General features: G+C 38.1%; 1 long non-coding RNA gene across 4 annotated transcripts in view; it reads left to right on the forward strand.

Moving 5' to 3' along the window:
• The window catches only part of LOC149132409 (uncharacterized), a 127,786-nt gene extending 121,378 nt beyond the window's left edge, over positions 1-6,408 (forward strand). For all 4 annotated transcript variants that reach the window (XR_016244414.1, XR_016244413.1, XR_016244415.1 and 1 more), the window contains one exon: positions 5,754-6,408. This is a non-coding gene — a long non-coding RNA (uncharacterized LOC149132409). The remainder of the gene's footprint in view (positions 1-5,753) is intronic.
• The last annotated feature ends 721 nt before the right edge of the window (positions 6,409-7,129 follow it).

The following is a 7,129-nucleotide window of genomic DNA, read 5'->3' on the forward strand; positions in this document are numbered from 1 at the left end:
CTTTCTCTATGGACAAGAAATACAGAAATGAAACTGATTGATAACATACAAACATACATACATACATACATAGACAGGCAGGCAGGCAGACAGAGAGGCAGGCAGGCAGGCATGCAGATAGACAGACAGACAGAGAGAAAGAGAGAGGGGGAGATTGCGTGTGAATGAACGCCGATGCACTCACAAAAACTAAACTAATGTGGTACACATTCATAAATGCCCTACACCTCCAGATGGTTGCAACATGATTTTCATTTCGTTTCATTCTTCTTTTAGATTCATAAGACGTCTCTTTGTCTATTTTCTTATAATTAACAGTACTTCTATTAGCGTGGCGTATAATGAGTGTCGGGAACAGTTAGGGCCGACGCTATGCATTAATTAAACTAAGTGATCGCCTGGAGCGCTAGATCGAGAAAACCACCTAGACAAAAAATTTTAAACTAGTTTGTTGGGGGTGGAGGTCATTGCCGGAACAATGAAACATGGAGGACATTTAGTGATGTGAGAGTTTCGTGTAGGGGGTGAGATCATATGACGTGTCACATGATTTGGCGCGAAATATTTCAAATGTTGTCCAGTAACAGGTTTACTCGGTGGCATATACGATCATAAGACTATAAACTAGTGCAGGCATGGCTGCGTGATTAGGGAGCTTACTTTAACAATTACATCGTTTTGGATTCAGTTCCATTGTGCTGCAAATATAAATACAGCAGTAACTGGCCTATTGAAAGAGTATATACATTTAGTATGATACATAGATGACTATTTTAGTTAAATACTGCCTGACTTGCATTTACCAGAAATAAACTATTTAAACTAGGTTCAATATTTACATGTTTTAAACATAGGCGTAGGAGAGACTGTGTGATAAGAAGCTTGCTTCCCAACCACATAGTTCCGGGTTCAGTCCCACCGCGTGGCGCCTAGGGCGAGTGTCTTCTACTATAGCTTCGGGCCGACCAAAGCCTCGTGAGTGGATTTGGTAGACGGAAACTGAAAGAAGCCCGTCATGTGTGTGTGTGTATATGTGTGTTTGTGTGTCTGTGTTTGTCCCTCCACCACCGCTTGACAACCGATGTTGGTGTGTTTACGTCCCCGTAACTTAACGGTTCGGCAAAAGGAGGCCGGTTGAATAAGTACTAGGCTTACAAAGAATAAGTCGTGGGCTCGATTTGTTCGACAAATGACTGAAACAAGTAAAAAAAATAAAAACAAAGATATTTTTCAAGAAGCATCTTTGTTGAGATTAGAACATGAGTTGTATGTTGCACTACAGTTTCAGATCAAGGATAAATGAGGACGTAGCAAGTGTTGGAAAAAATAATAGTGTCCAGCTCGCTGCAGATTCAGACCATAGATGTGTGTGAGGGCGCAGCTAGTGCTAGACAGAGCAATAAATTGTCCAGTCCATTGAAGTTTTAAGCCAGGGGAAATACCCAAGGTGTTCAAAATGCTTCGTTCTCATTTTTTTTTTTTTACAAGTTATCGATTTTATGTTCTGAGGAACAGATGTTATAAACTATGCAATCGATTGCAGTACATTTGACCTTGCACTTTTAACCGGAGAAGAAATGGCGAATTAGTCGTACTCATTTCAGGGCATCTATTTACATACAGCTGGACGTCCTGAATTAGCAAAAACTGAATGTTTCTGCGTGGAACGAGATACGAATTGACAATTTTGTTGATCCACGTTTAGTCAGGTTGATCTCTCCACCTAGCCTCTGTTACTAACATAGTATGTTACAATGTGTTACTTTCTCCAGTGCCGTTTGACTAAACAGCCTCAAAACCTACCATGAACTCATAATTCTTTATAATTTTGGCACAAGACCGGCAATTTTTTTGAAGAGAGGCGACAAGTCGATAACAGTGGCCCCAGTACTTGACTGGTGCTTTAGTGTGTCGACCCTAAAAGGATGAAAAACAAATCTGACCTCGGCGAGATTTGAACACAGGACATAAAGAGCTGGAATTTCCATGAACTAATAATGGTTTCAAATTTTAGTACAGGGCCGGCAGTTTTTTCTTTTTTTTTTTTAAGGGGAGGAAGAAATCACTTACATCATCCCCAGTACTTGACTGGTAGTTATTCTATCGACCCCAAAAGGATGAAAGGCAAAGTAGACCGCTACGGAATTTGAACTCAGAACGTAAAAACGAGCGAAATACTTGCCTGGCTGCTAACGATTCCGCCAGCTCGCCACCTTTTAATAGAAAAATATCACAAACTTATTTAGATTCAGAATATAAATTCTATAAAATCAAGTACTTTTTTTTTCTTTTTCATTCTAGGGACACGAAAAAATTTCTCTTTGTTCCCCAGTGCTATAAGTCTTTGAATTAATCTGCATATTTATTTCTGCTTAGCATTTTTTTTCAACGTCCTGTGCATTAAATACGTTAAGACGGTCTTATTGTTTTTTCATCTGGATAGTGTCTGTGAATAATTTTAATCTTTCAATTTTAAAGTCGATAAAAGGAAGTATCAATATAATATGCTGTGATCGATTTAGTAGTCTAAAACATCTGTTCCTCGGAGCAAAAATCAATAATTTGTATAAAAATGAGAGCACCTTTGGGGTATTTTTCTTTTCAGAAGACTTGTGGATATAACGTAAATATCTCCTTCACTCACCCAAGCCCTGGAAATATGGCGACTTGGGCAGCTCTTCTTATCAATGAACTGCTTGTGATTCTGAGCAGATATTTACTTGCAGATTATACAAGATACACATACATTGGTGCCTGTGTGCACGTGTATGCATGTACCTACATACACAACTACATTATTTTATGTGAGGTTGGGAAACACCGGTATCAGTATGTGTGGGGGGAGAGAGACAGAGGCAGAGAGAGAGAGACAGAGGCAGAGAGAGAGAGAGAGAGAGAGAGAGAGAGAGAGAATACAGCGTAGGTTAGCAAAAAATGTATATGAACGTTAGTAGCATAAATCAGCGAAAATAAATATATATACTAAATATATATTTATACACATCCTTGTAACACTCACACACACACACACACACATATGTGCGTGTGTATCTATATATATATATATATATATATATATATATATATATATCGATATACAAGGGTAAGATCCAGGGATCCCAGTGTAGGAAGTTTGTAAGCTTCAAGCATCCGTGACAGATATAGAGAACAAAAAGTGGACAGTGTACGACGAGGAACAATAATTTATTGGTATCGAAAATTACGCACTTTTTTCCCATGTGTGTGTGTGTGTGTGTGTGTGTGTGTGCACCTCTCAATGCCATGTATGTCACAAGGTCTGCAAATCTAACGGAGGCCTCAAAAGACGTTTTAAGATCCACAAAGATCAGAACTTAATTGCAGTTCTTGGTGGCCCAAATCGGATATGTAATCTATATGGGTGTCTTTTCAATACGTTGTCTGGTTTAAAACAGTCACATCAGATGCCATGTTGGATCTAAGGTGTTAGTACAAAGGGTGGGCAAACTCTGCATAAAGAATCGATAACCACCATATATATAAATGCATATAAATACACACACACACACACACACACACACACACACACACACACACACACACACACACACATATATATATATATATATATATATATATATATATATATATATATATATAAAAGATAATAAGAGAGAAAAAACTACAGAAGGCTTGTGTTACATGGTTAAAGTATATATTTAAATTATGTCAGAAAAATGTTAGAAAAATGTTAGAAAATCTTTTTGGTATATAAACATTGTATTTTGAGAAATAACCGGTTTCGTGTTGCCTTTTCAAATTTCTCTACTTCATTGTAACGTGTTCGCTCCGGTCTGAGAAAGAAGATATATATATATATATATATATATATATAACCCACATCGTAATGTCGTAATGGTGCCGTAGTTATTAATGTCGGTTTCCCAACCTAGCATCATATATATATACAAGAATTACGGCTGACACAGTCATGTTTGTATTTTAATAAATATTCTTCCGCTACTGACGTTCAGCAACTTATAAAAGTAAATGTGAACAAATTTGGATGAGTCCTTAAGAGTTGAAGCTCGTAGTTCTATTCTCATTCTCAACAGTGAAAGACAAAATAAGAGTCGTCTGAGAAACGGGTTTAATTTCACAATGAGGCTAAAATATATTTGGTTGCAATTCAGTATAGATATTTGCATATGTGTGTTTACTTGACATTATGTCAGTCATCCCGGTTATGACTAAAGTGGAGTGCTGTCCTAAGTAATAACTTCTTCATATTGTTGGTATGCTACATATTTGGTATGTGGCTTTCTCCCCATCCCTACATTTTTATATTTGAATTCGAATTCCTTGAATTCTTCTTGTTAATAAGTGACTGGTTTCTATTGAAGACCAAAGTTAGCAAACTACCGTAGTCGTTAGAACAGTGTTTCTCAACCTTTTTAATATCCGGTCCAGATCCAAAACCTGGATTCTTTTTAGGGAACCGCACACCCCAAAAAGAAAATCACAAGTCAATTAAAGAAACATTTATTATATTTATAGAGGGAAGACTTTTGAGGGCCGCCGGAAGGATGCTTGAGAACCGTATGAGGCCCTTTGAGCCACGGTTGAGAACCTCTGCGTTAGTGTCGGTTAGAAAACTTTACGATATTCGTTTAACTCACGGCAATCAATGTTCGATTTCCGTTGGGAGTCTTGTTATTTTTATTCAATAATAGAGTAAACCACTCTTCTTCATGTGTGTGTCTGTGTGTACAGGGCCGTCTTAACACTACTATAGGCCTCCAGGGAAATCAACACACTGGGCCCTATAGTGTTTATTCAGTGATAGTTAGCCATAGAATACATAGATCAGAATTGGGGTCCTTAGATCCGTAAGGTCTCTAGGCAACTAACTACCCAGTGTGCCCGTACCTTAAGACGTCCCTAATAATATATATATGTGCGTTTATGTGTGTGAGTATGCATACATTTATATAAACACACATACACACATACACACACATACACACATAGATAGATAGATAGATAGATAGATAGATAGATAGATAGATAGATAGATGGATGTACGTATATATTTGTGTGTGTGTATGTGAACACATATATAAATCAATCTTTCACTCATTTTAGCCATTGGACTGGGCAATGAAGCGACACTGCTTTCAGGAGCTTTATTCAATCATATTGAAACTAGTGTGTAATTTTTTATTGATCTGTATTTATTGAATGGCAAAATTTTATTTTCCCTCTCTCTCTCTCTCTCTCTCTCTCTCTCTCTCTCTCTCTCTCTCTCTCTCTCTCTCTCTCTCTCTCTCTCTCTCAGCTCTACGCTACGGTGGAAGACATGGCTGATATAGCGCACAATGAGATCGAATCTCAGCTTTTCCTCTTCTTTACTCGTTTCCCGTTTAAGTATCATTCTCTTCCCTGCTTCTTTCTCTCTCTCCTCTACCTCTCTCTCTCTCTCTCTCAATCGTTACTGCGCTGGACAAAACGCTTAGTAACATTTCTCCCAATATTCTGTTATGAAATCAAATGCTGCCAGAGTCGACTTTGCCGTCCTTCCAGGATCGATGAAATCACCCCCAGTTGAGCACTGGGGGTGATGGAATCGTCTTACCCACTACCCCCGAAATTGGTGGTCTTATACCAAAATTGGAAATGAATTATAAATTCTATCTCTCTCTCTCTCTCTCTAATTCCGTAATTTTTTTTTTATTATATCATTAAATGACCTCTCTTTCTTTCTCTTCTTCCAGATCACCTTGATGCTGACCTCCTAAAAGTGGAGAAAGGTGGATTACTGTTGGCCGGCTTACTGGTGTTAATCACGTTCCTGATGCTGTTGCTAGGAGCACTCTTGCTAGCAACCTGTCGGACGTCGGTTGTGGACTCCACTCCGAACTACGTCCTATTGCAGCCGACATCCGACCAAGACAACTACAAAATGGACATTGAATGAAAGAAAAAGAAAAAAACTAAACAACCCTTTTAAATACATACATTATATATATATATATATATATATATATATATATATATATATATATATATATATATGTATGTATGTATGTATATATATATATATAATGTATATGTATATATATGTAATCGTTGATCCAGAGTAATCTCCGAAAAGGGTGATCCAAGAAAAACGGGATCTAAATTCTACGACGGTGTAGTGGAAAGTCTAATGTATTTAAAATAAAAAAGAAAGAAAGAGAAGACAGAAGGGGTACAACTATAAAAAAAAAGGCCCTATGAAAGACAATTGTTCGGCTTTAACATCTTTTGATATTTGTGGTTGTTTTCGTTATTCTGGTTTGATAAACATAATTAGTTTTTTTGTAACTCAAGATCAGATAATCTAACTGCAATTCTTAAACATTGAATAAATCATGATACAGCACTAAATGTATGTTATTTTTCGAGCGGAGTCAGACAATTGTTGTTGAAAATTAATTTGGGAAACCTTAGTGTGTATGTATGTGTGTGTCTGTTGTTGTTGTTGTTGTTTAGCACCCTCCCCTCCGCACGGTTGGCAATTCAAAAGCATTACAGCTGTGAGCATCTTGTTTTCTTCATTTTCAGATACAATGCTGTGGACCACATGATCTAATGTGGCCGTTTCACTCTCTCGTGAATTTTTACATAAATCACTATCCCATTATTGCCCCACTTTTCTTCAAAGCCCCCTTGGAACTTTCCACCGCCCCCGGGGAGGGGGGGTCAGACTACCCACTTTGGGAACCACTGAAGGGTATGCTTTGTATCATTTGGAAACCAAGGCTGTAGAGTTTGAATGAAAGCTGGAGAGGTACATAAATCCAGTCGTCTGAAGTCTGGGGTAAAGTTCCAGCTGTCGGTGATGTTTTGCATGTCATGTCATGCGTAGAAGTTAGATCACTGTGTTTGCTCAAGGCTGCAGCCAATGAAGCCGTCTACCAAACTATCTTGGAGCATTTCGTGCTTCTTATTTCTTTACTGTCCACAAGGGGCTACACACAGAGGGGACAAACAAGGACAGACAAAGGGATTAAGTCGATTATATCGACCCCAGTGCGTAACTGGTACTTATTTAATCGACCCCAAAAGGATGAAAGGCAAAGTCGACCTCGGCGGGATTTGAACTCAG

The sequence above is a fragment of the Octopus bimaculoides genome, chromosome 15 (genome assembly GCF_046866305.1).
Source record: "Octopus bimaculoides isolate indiv1 chromosome 15, ASM4686630v1, whole genome shotgun sequence".
Taxonomy (NCBI): Eukaryota; Metazoa; Mollusca; class Cephalopoda; order Octopoda; family Octopodidae; genus Octopus; species Octopus bimaculoides.